Here is a 16,639-nt window from a genome sequence, read left to right on the forward strand (position 1 = left end):
ATCTTTTTTCATACTTAACTATAATGTCACTTAAACCTGTGCTTTTTTCAGTAAAGCTCCGTGTGTCTTTTAACGTAAAGTAACATATTATTATCAAATCTAACTATAAGATCATTATAACCTTTCATTTTTTTCAGTGATTTGTTTTATTTAGTTAGATAAAGTAAAATCTTCTTAGCACAGTTAGGTATAATATCAATATTATCTTAATTTCTATCTAGTGAATTTTCAGTAGTGTGCCTTAATTTTTCAACTTAATGGATATTATTAATTTTGTATTGATTTTTTGACTTTCACACATCCCAAGGAACTCCAGCGGAAATCCAGGACTCAATGGGAAGGTCCCGCAGGCGTTCCAAGTAGGTTACACTTCCTGTTCTGGATCCTGCTGGAGTAAAGAAAGTACTAAGACTGTCATGTGCAACCTTTGGCAAATAAGCAGTTTCAGAGAAGGACAGCTAATTAGCATTCCTTTAGGTTTAAAATAAAGTGGTGCAGACTGCAGTGACATAGAGTTGTTTCAAGTGCTGTGGTGTACAGTTTAGTGGGTCATAGTAGAGTGGTGTGGGGTGGTGCAGCGCAGCAGTGGCACAGCGTATTGTGGCATGGCGTGGAGTGGGACATAGTGGTATAGAGTGCACTGGCATAGAGTAGATTAGTTCAGAGTAAAGCGAAGTGGCATGGACTGGTGGGCGGTAGAGTGGGGTGGGTCAAGGTGGAGTGGTGCACAGTAGAGTGTAGTGGTGTAGAGTATAGAGGTGTAGAGTGCAGTGGCGTAGAGTAGAGTGGCATAGACAGCATTATCTTAGAGTACAGTGGTAAGGAGTAGAATAGAGTGGCGTAGAGTGCAGTGTCATTGAGTAAAGTGATGAAGAGCAGAATATAGTGGCATAGAGTGCAGTTGGGCAGAGTAGATTGGAGTAGAGTGCAGTACTGCAGTGTAGATTGCAGTGGCGTAGATTTCAGTGGCACAGAGTGGAGCGGCACAGAGTGGAGTGGTGGAGAGTGCTGTGGCACAGAGTAGATTGCTTTAGAGTAGAGTGAAGTAGCGTCGAGTGAAGTGGTGCAGGGAAGTGTGGAGTAGTACAGGGTAGAGTGCTGTGATGTAAAGTGCAGTGGTGTAGAGTGCAGTGGTGCAGAAGGCTTTAGCGTAGAGTGGCTTACAGCAGAGTGGTGTAGAGTAGAATGCAGTGGCGTAGAGTGCAGTGGTGCACAGTAAAGTGAAAAAGAGTGGTGCAGAGTGCATTAGCGTAGTTTGCAGTGGCATAGAGTACTATGGTGCACAGTAGAATACAGCAACGTATTTATTCAGAGACATAGAGTGCAATGGTGTAGAATAGAGTGATTGTTTCAGAGTAGAGTGAAGTGGTGTTGAGTGGAGTGGTGCAGGGTAGAGTGGAGTGGTGCAAGGTAGAGTGGCACGGAGTGCAGTGACATAGGATGCAGTGGTGCAGAGTAGATTAGAGTGGTTTGAAGTAGACTGGCCTAGTGTGCAGTAGCGTAGAAGAGAGTGGCATAGAATGTAGTGGCATAGACTGCATTGGCGTAGAGTGCAGCACAGTGGCATAGAGGAGAGTGGTGCAGAGTAGAATGCAGGGTACAGAGTGAAGTGGTGTATCGTAGAGCAGCATAGAGTTCAGTAGTGGAGAGTGTAGTGTTGAAGAGTAGGGTGTCGTAGAGTGGAGTGGTATGGAGTAGAATGGCATAGAGTGCATTGACAGAGTGCAGTGGCGTAGAGTAGGTTAGAGCAGAGTAGAATAGAGTGGTGTAGAGTGCATTAGTGTGGAGTGCAGTGAAGTAGAGTGGTGTGGTGTAGAGCACATAGGTGCAGAGTAGAAAAGAGTGCAGTGAAGTAGAGTGCAATGGAGTAGAGTGACAGAGTGCAGTGGCGTAGATTAGAATGCTGTAGAGTAGAGTATAGTGGCATAGACTGTATTGGCATAGAGTGCAGTGGCACAGAGTACAGTGCTGCAGAGTAGTGTAGAGTGACATAGAGTGCATTGTCATAGAGTGCAGTTGTGAAGAGTAGAGTGGCACAGAGAGCAGTGGTATAGAGTACAGTGGTGCAGAGTAGAATAGAGTGGCATAAGAGTGCAGTGAAGTAGAGGGCAAAAGTGTAGAGTAGAGTGGCATAGAATGTAGTGATGTAGAGTAGAATGGTGCATAGCGGTGTATAGCAGCCACGGCCCGTGGAGGGAGTTCTGGTCGGGCAGAAAGGCGGGGCGTGGGAGGGGCAGGGTGGGGGTGCTAAAAAACAGAATATGGATAATTGGAGGTAAGTAAACAATTTAATTAATAAAACGAATTTAGTAGCGCGCACTGCATCGCATTTTGAGATGCAATGCGCGCTTCGAAATTCGTTTTATTTATTAAATTGTTTACTTACCTCAAATTATCCATATTCCGTTTTTTTGGCATCCCCCACTCTGCCCCTCCCCCACCCTGCCTTCCTGCCCCACCGTAACTCCCTCCACAGGTCGCGGCTGGTGTATAGTGCAAAAAGACGAATTGATGGACAGAATGCAGAACAATGTTCACCCCAGTACAGAGATCTGGGCCTAAATCCATCGTTTTTTTGCGTTCACCATGCCATTAAAATTTGGACCCAGCCATATGCAAATCAGTCTTGACCCTGCATGGGAACAATTCTGCCTGAAATGCTAGTCCAGGTCCTCCCTGGACTGGAAACAAGCATCCTAGGACCGGTCCTGGGCTTTCAGCCCTCAACAGCCAGGATAGCTTGACTACTGTGGCATGGAGAGCACGGGACCCACTTCTGGGCATACCCGTCCCACTCGGGGTGACAAATGCAAAAAGAACAAGTGATGGACAGATTCAGAACAATGTCATACATTCATCGAAGCACAGAGATCTGGGCCTAAATCATTCATTTGTTTGTTAACCATGCCATTCCAATTTGGTCCCAGCCATATACAAATCAGTCTTGACCCTGCACCCAATGGGAACAGTCCAGTCGAACTGCCAGGCCAGGTCCTCCCTGGACTGGAAACTAGCATCCTAGGACAGGTTTCGGGCTTTCAGCCCTCATCAGCCAGGATAGCTTGACTAGGGGTGGGCGGAATTTGCATAGTCGCGCTAGGCAAAGCTCTGCGAAACGGTAAAAAATCTCCGCGAGCACTTACAAATTCCGCAAACACGCGGAATTGCTTGTTCCGCCCGTTCGCGATGCTTTTTTCCTGTTCGCGAACACTGGTTGTGTGCTCGGGGGGAAATATCTCTCGAACACGCATTTTGATAGCGTGAACAAGCAAAAAATTCCGCTAAGTCACGGATCGCCGAATTTTTGGCAATACCGCGTTCTCCGAGGAACGCAAAATTATCCAAATTCTGCGACCGGAATGGAATTTCCCACCCAGGCCTAAGCTTGACTCCAGTGGAATGGAGAGCACAGGACCCACGTCTGGGTATACCCGTCCCACTCGGGGTGACAAATGCAAAAAGAACAATTGACGGACAGAATGCAGAACAATGTCATACATTCACCCCAATACAGAGATCTAGGCCTAAATCCATTGTTTTTTTACTCACCATCCCATTCCAATTTGGACCCTGCCATATGCAAATCAGCCTTGACGCTGCACCCAATGGGAACAGTCCAGCCTGGACTGGAAACAAGCCTCCTAGGACCGGTTTCAGGCTTTCAGCCATCATCAGACAGGATAGTTGGACTCCAGTGGCATGGAGAGCACGGGACCCACATCTGGGCATACCTGTCCCACTCGGGTTGACAAATGCAAAAAGAACAACTGATGGACAGAATGTAGAACAATGTCATCCATTCACCCCAGTACAAAGATCTGGGCCTAAATCCATAATTTGTTTGCTCACCATGCCATTCCAATTTGTACCCAGCCATATGCAAATCAGTCTTGACTCTGCACTCAATGGGAACAGTCCAGCCCCAACTGCCAGGACAGGTCTGGAAACAAGTATCCTAGGACCGTGTTCAAGGCCTGAGAGGAGACTGAAATGCTTTGAGATTTGCCATATGTGCTAAATTCAGGAAATTTGCATTCAAAACGTCCTTGGAGAGTGTGCTTCTTTTTGGTGCTGAGGCTTCAGGTGTGGGAATATATATTATACATATATGTGCTGTTAAATTTAAGGCAAATATGCTTAATAATATGTGAACGCGCTAGTACTATGTCCTTAACATGAAAGTATTAAAAGTGGTATTATACCCAAATGTGATATACTAAAGGTTTATAGAATAACAAAAGGCAGTAAAATGCAAACAACCAGACTTGAATACAAAATGTATATGCCAGCATACTGCGTAAAGAAATCGCTGATAGTGTAAATACCTGACAAATGCACAATTGTCTTTCTTGTATATATATGTATAAAGTTTTGTTGAAAATGTAAATGAACACTACAACTCCCATAATGCCACTTTGAGGCAGCGATGGGAAGCATAAAAGTGAAACTAAAGAAAGACTCACTGACAGTGAAAAAAGCAGAGTGTGGCTGAAACGCGTTGGTGGAGTGAACGCTTACCAATAGATTAAGCAAAAACGACCCAAGAGTGCCGCATCCTTTTTCTGCAAAAATCAATTTGGGACAGGATCCAGCCCCTATGCAGACCACACGCTGCAGAGCACTCTCGGAACGAAGGGATCACTTTGTGGAAAAAAAGAAAAATATATATATATATTTCAATTGCGCTCCTTTTCACTTACACGAAAAGGAATCAGTCGCACCAACAAGCTAGTTTTTCAAGTCTGTTTATTGGCAAAAAAAGAAGAAACAGACGACACGTTTTGATTCCCTCTGGTCTTGGTCACATATATATATATATATTCCGATCTGCAATGCTCCTTTCAAACGCCTGAGCCATGGAAGGTGGAAGGTGGACCATGCAGCCAGCAGAGCACTCTGGCAACAAAATTCCATTCCACAGTCACAAAAAATGCTCACTCAGGACTTCGACCAGCAGTGTGAAAGGGTTTAATGCATAACCTGTTCAAACAAAATGACGCGTTTCGGCCGTGAAATGCTTTGATCACATGACCAAAGACGTGCCAATGAAACAATTTAGGGCCACATGTTCAATGGCTTTTTGTGGTCCCAATTGGCTGATTCACAGAATCGTCCCATTTGTAAATGCAAAAAGGCTTTTTCACATGTGCAAAGACCCATTCAGTAACCTATTATCGAATTGCAAATTGGGTTTGCGACTCGGTATTAGGGCATCTCTTCCTAATACCGAATTGCAATGGTGTGTGTCAATGTTTGGTGACCGAAATGCAGTCACAAAACATTTGCATTTTACCACCTACTTCAAGTAGGTGGTAATCCATTTGCAAATGGAAAGGGGTCCCATTTGCGAATGGTTGTAAAAACACCTTCCCCTCTGTGAATGGTTGTAAAAACATTTTAGCACCCAGTGGTCTCACGGACCACTGCCTACTCTTAAAATAAAATGTTTCCTTTTTTTTCTTTTAAACACATCTCATTTTCCTTTCAGGATAATGGCCTGCATTTAGAAAAAAAGACTGCTTTATTTAAAAGCAATCACAGTGATGGTGGTCAGCTGACCCCAGCAGGCCACCATACCTGTGATTTTAGCTATTCCCAATGGGTCACAAACCAAAACCTACCTCATTAATGTTCATGAGCTATGTCTATTTGCGACCCACTAAGAATCGCGAAATGTGTCAAAGACACATTTGTACATTGGTATTTGCTATTACCAAATATCGAATCGCTCAAATTCGCTATTTGGTAATCACAAACGATTACCTATGTAAATGTGGCCCTATAAGTGTACAAAATACAAAACAAACAAACTGGTGTAAGAATGAATCAAAACAGCACCATTGTGAGATGTATATAGAGTACATTGGTAACATGTTTGACGTAAGATACATTGGCATTTGTGTTGGATTCATTGCGAAGTGAGCATGCATATAATGACCCCCCCCCATAACAGAATGTAATGGGTGATATGTTTGTCCCAAAATGCATCAGGTCATCGTGAGTACGGGACACATAAAGGTGCTATAAGTCAAGGGTAAAGGACCCATGAAGCCCCAATGGGTGAGTACTGCCGATGTTAGCACACTGGTATATCAGTGGAACCTCCATTGTTTAAATACAAGGCTATATGTATGAATCACGCATGTGTGCTTAAGTTTAAGTACGCCCCCAACATTGTCAAACCAAAAACTTTAGAACTAAATACAAGAGCAATAAATTAAAAAAGATACGTAGGCTCAAGTGGGCGAGTGCTAGATGCAGTGAGACTGCAGGTATATGAGGTTCCTATAATGTAGAACTACCATGGTTATAAATGACAAACTTCATTCAAGAAGTCAGATGTGCCCTCTTGTGCAAAAGAAAAACATTGTATTTATTAGCGTGGTGCCATGTTCAAGCAAGTGTGTTTTTTTAATGTTATTGTATGCCACTCACATAAATGCCTTTTTTCCATCAGAGAGTGAATGATGCTGGCAGGATTCTGTTCCACTGTGAGCCAGCCAGATGTTCGCACAGGCTGATTTAAGGGATGTCACATTACAATAGTACTACCTGGTTTAAAAAGTACAAAGCTGTGCTGGTCAAAATGTTTTTTTGTATAGAGTACCACCAATCATTGTTCTTTTTACCTGTATTCCTTTCATAAGCACCCAAGGGCAATAGGGCAGCTGGGCAAGCAGCTGCTACTACCACCAGTGCCGCAGTGGGTGGAACGACCAACACCAGCGCAGCAGCAGATGGTTCTGTTGACCCCCAGTAAGTTATGCTTATTATTATTTCTGACTTTTAACTATTCCTATTAGTAAAACTTATGGCCTTGTTTATTTATACTGCTTAGTTTTTCAACTCTTCTGTCTACTCCTGTTATCGACCCCCCGCTTCACAAGAGCGAAATGGGGTGGCAGGGCTTTCTCCACCCTGGCCCCTAAGTGGTGGAATGCTCTTCCTCTGGAAATAAGATCACTGCCTACTTTTCAGGCATTCAAAAGGGCTTTGAAGAATCACCTTTTTGTACAAGCGTATCTGTAGCACTGTAGTGAATCTTATTTTTGACCTGTTCCGTTAGGCGCCTTGATACCTTCGGGTTATTGTCTGCGCGGTATAAATTTTATTCATTCATTCATTCATTCATTCATTCAATGTTAATCCCGCATTTCCCTTTGTTTTCTGTCTTTTCTGTTTCTGCAGCTGACTTGCTGCTGTCTGTAGCTTTCTTCTGATCCCTTTTTAGGTCGAGCCTAGACAGCTTTTGCGCTGGCGCTTAGCAGGCCTCATTAACATCAAATTAAACATGGAGGTGGCGGCATTCTTTGTGATTCTGTAAAGCATTGGAAATGTTGTTACTATTTATTTATAAGTCATATAAGTGCTCAAATACAGGGGAATTCCTCACATTCAGGAAGACTAACTAGAATCAACACCCTTCCAAGATAGCGCTTGCTTTAGCCACAGTGTCTCAACCCTCTTCCATAAAAGGCAGAAGTAGGTGACTGTAAACCTGCACATGCTAGACCTTCCTCCTGTCTCCAGGCTGCCAGTGTCAAGCAGGGAGCATGCATGTGGAGCCCCCTATTCTGTGCCACTCTCGCAGTCTGTGCAAGGAGCAGGGAGCCAGCGTGCTCTGCAGGTAGAGCATTGCACCCCCAAGGTCCTCTCTGGCTGCAGCATGGGTGTGCTCAGCTCCTTGGCACTGCAGGCAGCGCTAGTGCTGGCTTTCTGGTTGTGGTCATTCAGCTGCTGAGAATGTACCTCAGCTCAAAGTCCTACGTCTTCAACCAGTAGGAGATCGCAGAGCAGGTTGTTTTAAAGACAGATCCAAGATTTAAATAAAACAAGGCTGAGTATTAAAGCATATGCGTCATCACTCCTACTGTGTTGATAAGGTGCGCCTCTTTCTTCCTGTTACTTGTATGTGCGGGCTCCCTGTGCCTACAGGATGTGTCTCAAAGGCTCCTTTTCATTCTTTGGAGCACTTCTTCTCTTCCCCTCTCCCATACATGAGATGCCACCTCCGGTCCCTCACGGCTTGCCTCTGCAATCAATGGCAACTTTTAGCCACCCCCCTTGCAGCTCTAGGGTGTAAGGGGGTCCTACCCCTTCAAGAGACCCACAAACCTTTGGGGGCTTCACTCATCCCAATGCAGTGTAGATCTGTGATATATGGGAGCCCCAGGGGCCCCGTTGACACACTCTGTGGAGGGAGGGGGTATGGAACTGCTGATTTTCTAGAGAATCCCGAGTACCAGCAGCCCTTTCTTTCTCCATATTTAGAACAGCTGATAAGAAATCAGATGCCCGGAGCATGGCTTGGACGGCAATGAGAGGAGTCAAGTAAGTCCGGAGCTCCACAGCACCCTGGGACCAAATCAAGAAGATCAGTGCAAATCCAATACCACCGAGGAAACCAAACAGTGAGATTGCAACCGGAACCTGCCAGGCACAGCGCGGAGAGAAAAACGCAACGAATAACCCACCCAGTAAGCCTGGAAATACGAAGGAAAACAACGGAGCAGAGGAACCCAAGCAACATGGCGGAGGAAGGGTTCTAGCGGAGACAGAGCGGAAACAGGATACGCGAATCCAGCTGGTACACTGCCAGAAAGCACAAGGTTAGTGCCGCACATTCCCGCAAGCAGGAAATAGCTCCCGCTGGATCCCCCCCTGACCATAAACCGGAGATAATCGCGAACGCCAGCAAGACCTCGAGCGCGAGAAACGAAAGCGAAAATAACACAAATAGGGAGCAGCCATCTTAGGGAACAGCAACGGGAATACAAGTAGGAAAAAAGCGGGTGAATAAGAACGAACCCAAGATACCAACCAGAACAATATTGCCTCGGTGCCAACTGCAGGAAGAGATAACGACACCACCTATCTGCCCCGGCCACTACCGAAGGGGGGGTGCATACAAGACTGCAACAGGCTACGTGGCGGCCATCTGGGGTGAGTGTCCAAGGCATAAAAGCGAGGAGACCTCAGTGCTTGTAAAGGCAAAAGCGCCAACGTGTGGCACCTTTGCTTGGTGAGGCGAAAGAAGGCAGAGAGAGCTACCAAGAGGGTAGCACATAGGACAGTATCGCGCTAGGTGGCGGCCATCTTGACAAGAACTAGAGCACAGAGAGCTACCAAGAGGGTAGCACACAGGACAGTATCGCGCTAGGTGGCGGCCATCTTGACAAGAACTAGAACGCAACACCAAAAACAAAACCAGCGCTGAAGGGACAGTCACCTTAATAGCAAAGGCCAACAAAGATCGAGAGCAATAGAACGAAAGCAAAACTAAAGCAACCAAGAGGCAGCCATCATAAGAGCAAACGCTAGCAAAAGATCTGGATCACGCTATGAGGCGGCCATTCTGGAAGGACCCCGCGCACAAAGCCAAAAGCGAAACCCGCTCTGACGGGGCAGCCATCTTAAGAGCAAACGCCAGCAAAAGACCTAGAGCGCAAGAAAGAAGGCGCAATAGAGCAAGCAGAGGCGGCCATCACAAAGAAACAACACAGCAACTGGGGCACAGATGGAGAAGTAAACATACAACATTGAACATTAAGCCCGAACTACAGCCGTACAGCCCCCTGCTGACCAACCAAAACCAAAGGGAAAACCATAGAAGTCTGCATCAATAGGTGGCCATCAGGAGAAAGCACAGCAGGCCACACAAGCGTGCAAACCAAGAGCCTCCAGCGCTTGAATAGATATAGCGCCAGCAGGCCAGACAAGGGGAGAGCACGCGAGCATCACAAACGCCTCGCACCGCATCCGGTGGCACAGCCAAAGCGAGCAAGTGGATGCTCATATCGCCCACAATCTGCGATCTTAATAAAGAAAGCTCCACACACTCACATCCGGTTCCCCAACAACTGACCAAAAACAACAGAGAGCGGAATCATCACGTGCAACAAGAAACAAGCACCAAACCTGCCGACAAGACGTATGAGACCCTGAGAGAGCTAGAGAACGAGAAGCTCCAAAAAGAAGCAACAACGTGTACACCAAAGGCACAAAACAGCAGCGCAACAAGAGACACTCGCAGAAAATCATACCCTGCACTAAGAACAGTGAGAGCAGGCGAGTGTACGAAGGTGGATACCTGACTATGGTTACCCCAGATTTTTTGCCTAGTGTTTAGCTGGTTGCCGACTTAGTTGGCCTGGGATCCTGCTAATCAGGGCCACAGGCTATCTGCTCTCACTCTAAATTCATACCATGTACTTTAGGTACATCACCAATTGGGAAATGGGTCACTCTTGTGAGCCCCTGTAACAGTGTACCATAGGTACCCTGGGCATAGGTGCACCCAAGGCCTACCAGGGGCTGCAGCATATCTTTTGCCACCCCTGGTTGGCCATCCAAACTGACACAACTGGCTAATCACTCAGCTGGGGCAAGGTCGTGTAATCACCCCTTGCTTAGGTATAGTATTCCTATACCTACCATTATATATAGACACATGTGCACCTATACGTCACTCCTATGGCAGGCCTTAACAATCCTGAAGGCAGAGTGCTTGGTTTTATGTGAGATGGTGCTCTACCATGAGCTGAGCCTGTCTGCAGCTTTCGGAACCATGGCCTCATAGCTGTTCTATGATATAGCCATACCATATACTCCTAAGTGCATTATAATCCTCGCGGTTATTGCTAACTTTGGTTTGGCTTTATCAAAACATGTCGTGTAAGGTTTCATACACTTTGGAATACTACCCCCTCGCCAGTTCTGGTGACGGGGGTAGCATTCCACCCTTCTAGAGGGAGAAGACATGTTGTTCATGTTAATCCCGGTTAAAGTTAACTAGAGCCTCAGCATCACAAAATGGATGCTGCTGCCACATACACAAGTCTGACCTCCTACTGCTGGGAGTCCTTCCAGCGAGGGAGGCTTGGACAATAGGTTTCCTGTCTTGGGAGGTGCTAGCACCACCCCAGACAGGCCATAGTGTATTGGGTCAGGGAGGGCTGAATGAAATGAGACACTGCCTGGGGCACACAAGGTGTGCCATGTATAGCCAGGTTCAAACCAGTTGCTGGGGCACTCCAGCCCCAGCTCTGGCGTGAAACTGGACAAAGGGAAAGGGGTGTAACCCCTCCCTACCCTGGTCCTACCCATAGGAGGGACCTAGCAGGTAATCCAGCCCACCAGATTAGTATATAGGTAGGAGCTGAGTCTAGAGACTTTAGATTTATCCTGAACTGAAACTTGAAATGAAACTCTGGACCTTCGACATTCTACTTGAAGATAGAAGACTGAAGAATCTCCCTTGTGGTCAAGGAGTGACCACCCTGTGCAAACAGGCACCATCCAGCGATCCGTGGTTTACTTCGTCGATGCTCCTGCCGGAGCCCGAGCACAGAGTCCAACGAGAGCCAGACTTTCAGACTTCTCTGACCCCGATCCACAGTCCCTGCAAAGCTGAGACCCACGGGGGCGACGAGAGACGTGGGACCGGCCATCTTGAAAAGACTGCTCCTTGCTACTTGTGCAGCTTCTAAAGGCCCCCTTGAAGTTGTGCATTGGGGATTAAGAAGCCCCAGCCCCAAGCATCATCTGCACCGAAGATCAGCCCTCCATACTCCACGAGTTCTGCGTGGGGCCCTTCTGCATTTTCCTGCTTGACGCGTCTGTCCGGTCGCTTCCCCGTTGGCTAGTGGCCTCTGTGACAACAAACCTTTGTATCTACACCACCTGCCTAGTTGCTCCAGGTGGGCCCCTGCTTCCCTGCACAGGAGAAGCCCCATATACCTTGCTGGTCTAAACCTAAGCGAATATTCGATTCCTGCATGGGTTGCATTTGCCAAGGCCTGTTGACTCCAATCCGGAAGCCGACGCCGTCAACAGCGAGATCTTTTGTGGGACAGTCCGTATCCAGCTCCTGTTTGTCGTCGACGCCTCCTGGTCCACGTGCCTGCAGAGTCAAGCTTCATGATATCTCCTGATTGCTTCGCGACATCGCCTGGTTCCTTCCTGGTTCCTTCCCGGTCACTGGCTAGTGACCCAGACTCTGTCCCCTCTGCTTTCAGGTACTCTTCATCCTCGGTCCGCCCTTGGATCCAACCGGACACTTCTCTCTTGGTCGCCTGCAGCATCTTTCTTCAAGGCTCCATAGGAATCAGCGACGAAACCCGACACACTTTGACACCTATGCACCCGCTTCCTGTGGGTGAGGTAACGCGAGTACTCCGGTGCTCCTGTGGGTATTAACTATCCTAGTGTCCTAGTTTTCAGTAGCTTTCTCCTAGTCCATCCGGAAGTGACCTAAAAGAACTAGTTTGTAATTCTTTCGTTCCCATTCTAACTCTATGGTAACTCGCGTGTGTGTAAAGACACTGCACACGCATCCCGTGGGCCTCCTGCTCCCTAACTCTTGTTAGTACAGGGTAGCCCCAGCGATTCCTTAGGCCATAGGCCTATCCTTTGTTCGTGTTGTGGTTCTTATACCACTATTTTAGTATATGGTTTTACGTGCCCCTAGGGCCCTACTGTATATTGTGCAACTTACTGTATGATAATTATCAGCCTGATTCATCAAGCCGAAATCGGCTCGCAAAGGGCCAGATTCTCAGAATCTGGCCCTTTGCGAGCGCTATTTTTGCATTTGGGATTCATCATCCCAAATGCAAAAATCGGTAATAGCGATTTCGCTATTTTGCGAGCAATTACATTTAAGGAATCTCTATTTGAGATTCCTTAAATGCAATTCATCATCCATTTAAAAATTGCGAATTCGCAATTTCGGCCCGCTATTTACCGCGAGGTCAAACCTCGCGGTAAATAGCGAAAACTTAGAAAAATCTTTTAAATGCATTTTTCTAAGTTGCATGTTGCACACACACATGTCCTTTGGACATGTGTGTGTACAACACCTGTTTCAATTTGCATTTAAGGGGTGCTACAGGGTGTCCTTTGGACACCCCTGGCACCCTTTAAATCACTATCTTATTTGCGATTAGCTAATTGCTAATCGCAAATAAGGAATACTCCCCATTCATTCCTATGGGCCTTTTGGCCCATAGGAATGAATGGGGAGTTATTCCTTATTTGCGATTAGCAATTTGCTAATCGCAAATAAGGAATGTGTAGGAATCGCAATTCTTTATGCAATTTCTACATGAATCCCGTTTTGCAAGTCCTTAATAGCGATTCCTTATGAATCGCTATTAGGGGCTCGCAAAACGGGAGAATGATGAATCAGGCTGTAAGTTTCTTGTTATGTGCTTTAGCCTCTGACCTCATAAAGAGTTCAGAGGGGTTGTGTTTATAATAAATACATATATATTTTATATATAACCTGTGTGGTGTCCTTTCATTTGGTTTTCAAGGGGTTGCATATGGTAAAACAGCTGACTTCACATGCTCTCTGAAGTTTTAGCCTAAGAATGCTTTGTCCATGCTACCACTAGGATAGCTGGTCTATAAGGTTGACTTTACAACCATCACCATAAGGGTTGTTTGGACTGGTGCAAGGTGCTCACTAGAATAGTGAACATCATATACCAGGCCAACTTCTCACAGCGAGCAAGACAAGAAACAAACGCCATCGGCAACACTTGGCAACGAAAAGAGATTTGTGATCTTACAGACCAAAAGAGGGTTGACCAACATGGCAGGGAGTGACGGAAAGGCGACTCAGCAACAAAAGAAGCCAAAAGCAGAAAACACCCCAGAATCACACTTCAAACAGAAAGTGGACATTAGCGCCACGCTAGACAGTATCCTCAAGAAACTGTCCGAGGTCCACGATCTGGCAAAATCAACCAAAAAACTACCGATGCCATTCAACTTGAGCTAGCAGCATGAAGAGCAGACATCCATACGGCTAACAGCAGACTCCCCACAGTCGAGCAAAGAGTGAGCGATATTGAAGACAAGTCACACCTGGCGAGCAAGACAATGGGACACATAGCCAAAGCAACAACAGACCTACAAAAACAAGCAGCTGACTTCGAAGACCGACAGAGAAAAGGGAACTTAAGAATCCTTGGCATACCAAAAGGGGAAGAAGACAAAGGGGGCTCCTGTGTGGCAATGCTGCAGGACCTCATCCCGAAACTAACAAATCTAAAGTTTGAAAACCCCTTCGAGCTGGACAAGGCATACAGAATTCCTGCGCATAAACAAGGTAACAGACAAACACCAAGACCGATGATATGCAAGCCACTACGATCGCACCACATGGAGGCCATTTTCGGGGTAGCGAGAAAGAACACACACCTGCTATGGTGTGGTAGTAAGATCATACTAACGCAAGACTACTCCAAAACCACAGTAGAAATCAGAAAAGGCTTCCTAGCGCAGAGAGAAAACGTAAGGAAAAAAACATCACCTACTCCTTCGTCGGTCCTGCAAGATTCAGAGTAACAAACAACGGTACAACCCTAATCTTTGATGACCCGACAGAACTATCACGGTGCCTGACGGCAACCTAACCACAGGAAATGGAACTAGCGACTACATCATCGAAAAGAAGAGCATCACAGGACAACGAAACAGAATAGAAGGACAACCTAGTGCCGAACATACAAATTAACACACCTAGCTCATCCAAGGTTCTCAACAAGGAACAAACTTGCAAAATGAGCAACGAGCACATCAAACGACTTATCTACCTAAATCAAAGAAAGATGTTTGTGCAATGAGCACGAACAATCAAACATATCTACCTCACTCAAGTAAACGTATCGACGACACTGAGCACTTCAGCACACCAATCAACGTATCTACCTCAACCAAAAGCAACGTGCAGACCTCCATCAGAACTATAAACCGAACTACGAACGAATGGCCAACAGAACTCCAGAATAGGACATCAAGCAGAATTGATCGGAACATAGACATACATATCCTTTAAGAGAATTTAAGCGTTAGGATCAATGGGAGAGCCTGGACTGTCACCCAATGGCTAAAGAGTGGCGGGAGGGAGCACGAGAGACGATTTGTAACAAGATCGATAACCAAGCTAAACAAAGTCCCGGGGAGGCGGGGGCAGAGGACATTGCTGTCGCACGCTTCCAGCACAACAAAGAAGTAGAAGGGGGGGAGGGGAGGGAGGGAAGGGTAGGGGAGGGGAGAGCTCTGTTATGTTTGCTTAATCTGTTTTATAATGTCAGTTATGTTTGTCACGTTTTGTCATGTCAGTCATATCCATATCCTATGCACAATCTCAGACAGAAATCAAGATCAAGGTAAGTGCACCATGACCACTGTGTCCACCAACAAGAGCAGCCACAATACATACTTCCCAGGCACTCAGAAATTGAAAATACAATGACCAACACCACATCACAATGAATAGCAAAGAGACACTACAATCTAACCTCAAAGTTATATCATTGAACGTAAAGGGTCTGAACCATCCTATTAAAAGGAAGAAGATCCTAGATTACCTGGCAAAAACAAAAGGAGATATCATCCTCCTGCAAGAAACTAAACTATCAGCAGAAGATGCGAACAAGATCAAGGCGCGTTGGATAAGCCACCTAGCATGTTCACCAGCAGTACGGAAAAAGAGAGGAGTAATCACCCTAGTGAGCTCTAAGTCCAAAATAACAATTGAAAGAGTAGAACACGATGATGAAGGTAGGCTTCTGTATACACGACTGAAAAGAGGAGAAGAAACAATATTGGTAACCAATATCTATGCACCGAACACAGACGACACAGTATTCTGGGAGGGGGTAACCAGGAAGCTAGAAAAGCACCAAACAAACATCGTTGCAGGCGACTTCAATCTAGTCCTAGATCACACACTAGACAGACAGTCACACTTCAAGACAAGACCACCGGCCTCCCACAATATCCTGAAAAATATCTGCAACAGATTTCAACTACAGGACCCATGGGGACTACAGCACCCAGAAACCAGAGACTATACCTTCTACTCCAACTCGCACAACACCTATAGCAGAATCGACTACATTCTCATCTCTAAATCACATACACACCTGACTGAACATACAGATATAGCAGCTAGAACGGTCTCAGACCACTCCTGCATTAGCCTACTCCTGTCAGGTAGACATAACGACCACATTACGCGTAAATGGCGGTTCAACAACTTAACTCTAGCGAAGAAAGAGGACATAAACACAATTGAGAGAGCAATCAGAAACTACATAACGGAAAACGACCGAAGACACTAACCTGAAATGCCTGTGGGAGGCCCTGAAGGCAACCATAAGAGGTAACCTGATTGAAATCAAGGCCAGGATGGCCAAAGAAGCAAATTCGCAGCTAGATAAACTAGAAAGGGACATCAAACTGCTAGAAGCAAAACACATAGATGACACATCAAACTCAGACCTCCACATAACCCTCACAAGAAAGAAATATGAATACAACAGAATCCTCAGCGAGAGGTCAGGAATGTGGATCAGGAGGTACAAACAAATCAATCTGTGCGAGGCTAACAAAGCAGGGAAAATATTAGCGTCATACCTTAAACGCAAGCAAAGACAGCACTCCATAGCAAACATCACAGATAAACAAAACAAAACACACACAAGCCACTCAGAAATCCTACAAACTATCAGGGAGTTCTACAGGGAACTATACACAAAGGACAACAACATAGACGAGGAAGGCACTACAGATTACTTAAAAAGACTCAACCTACCCAAGTTACTAGATGAGGAAGCGAGAACGC

Source organism: Lissotriton helveticus, chromosome 2_1, assembly GCF_964261635.1.
Source record: "Lissotriton helveticus chromosome 2_1, aLisHel1.1, whole genome shotgun sequence".
In the NCBI taxonomy this organism is placed as follows: Eukaryota; Metazoa; Chordata; class Amphibia; order Caudata; family Salamandridae; genus Lissotriton; species Lissotriton helveticus.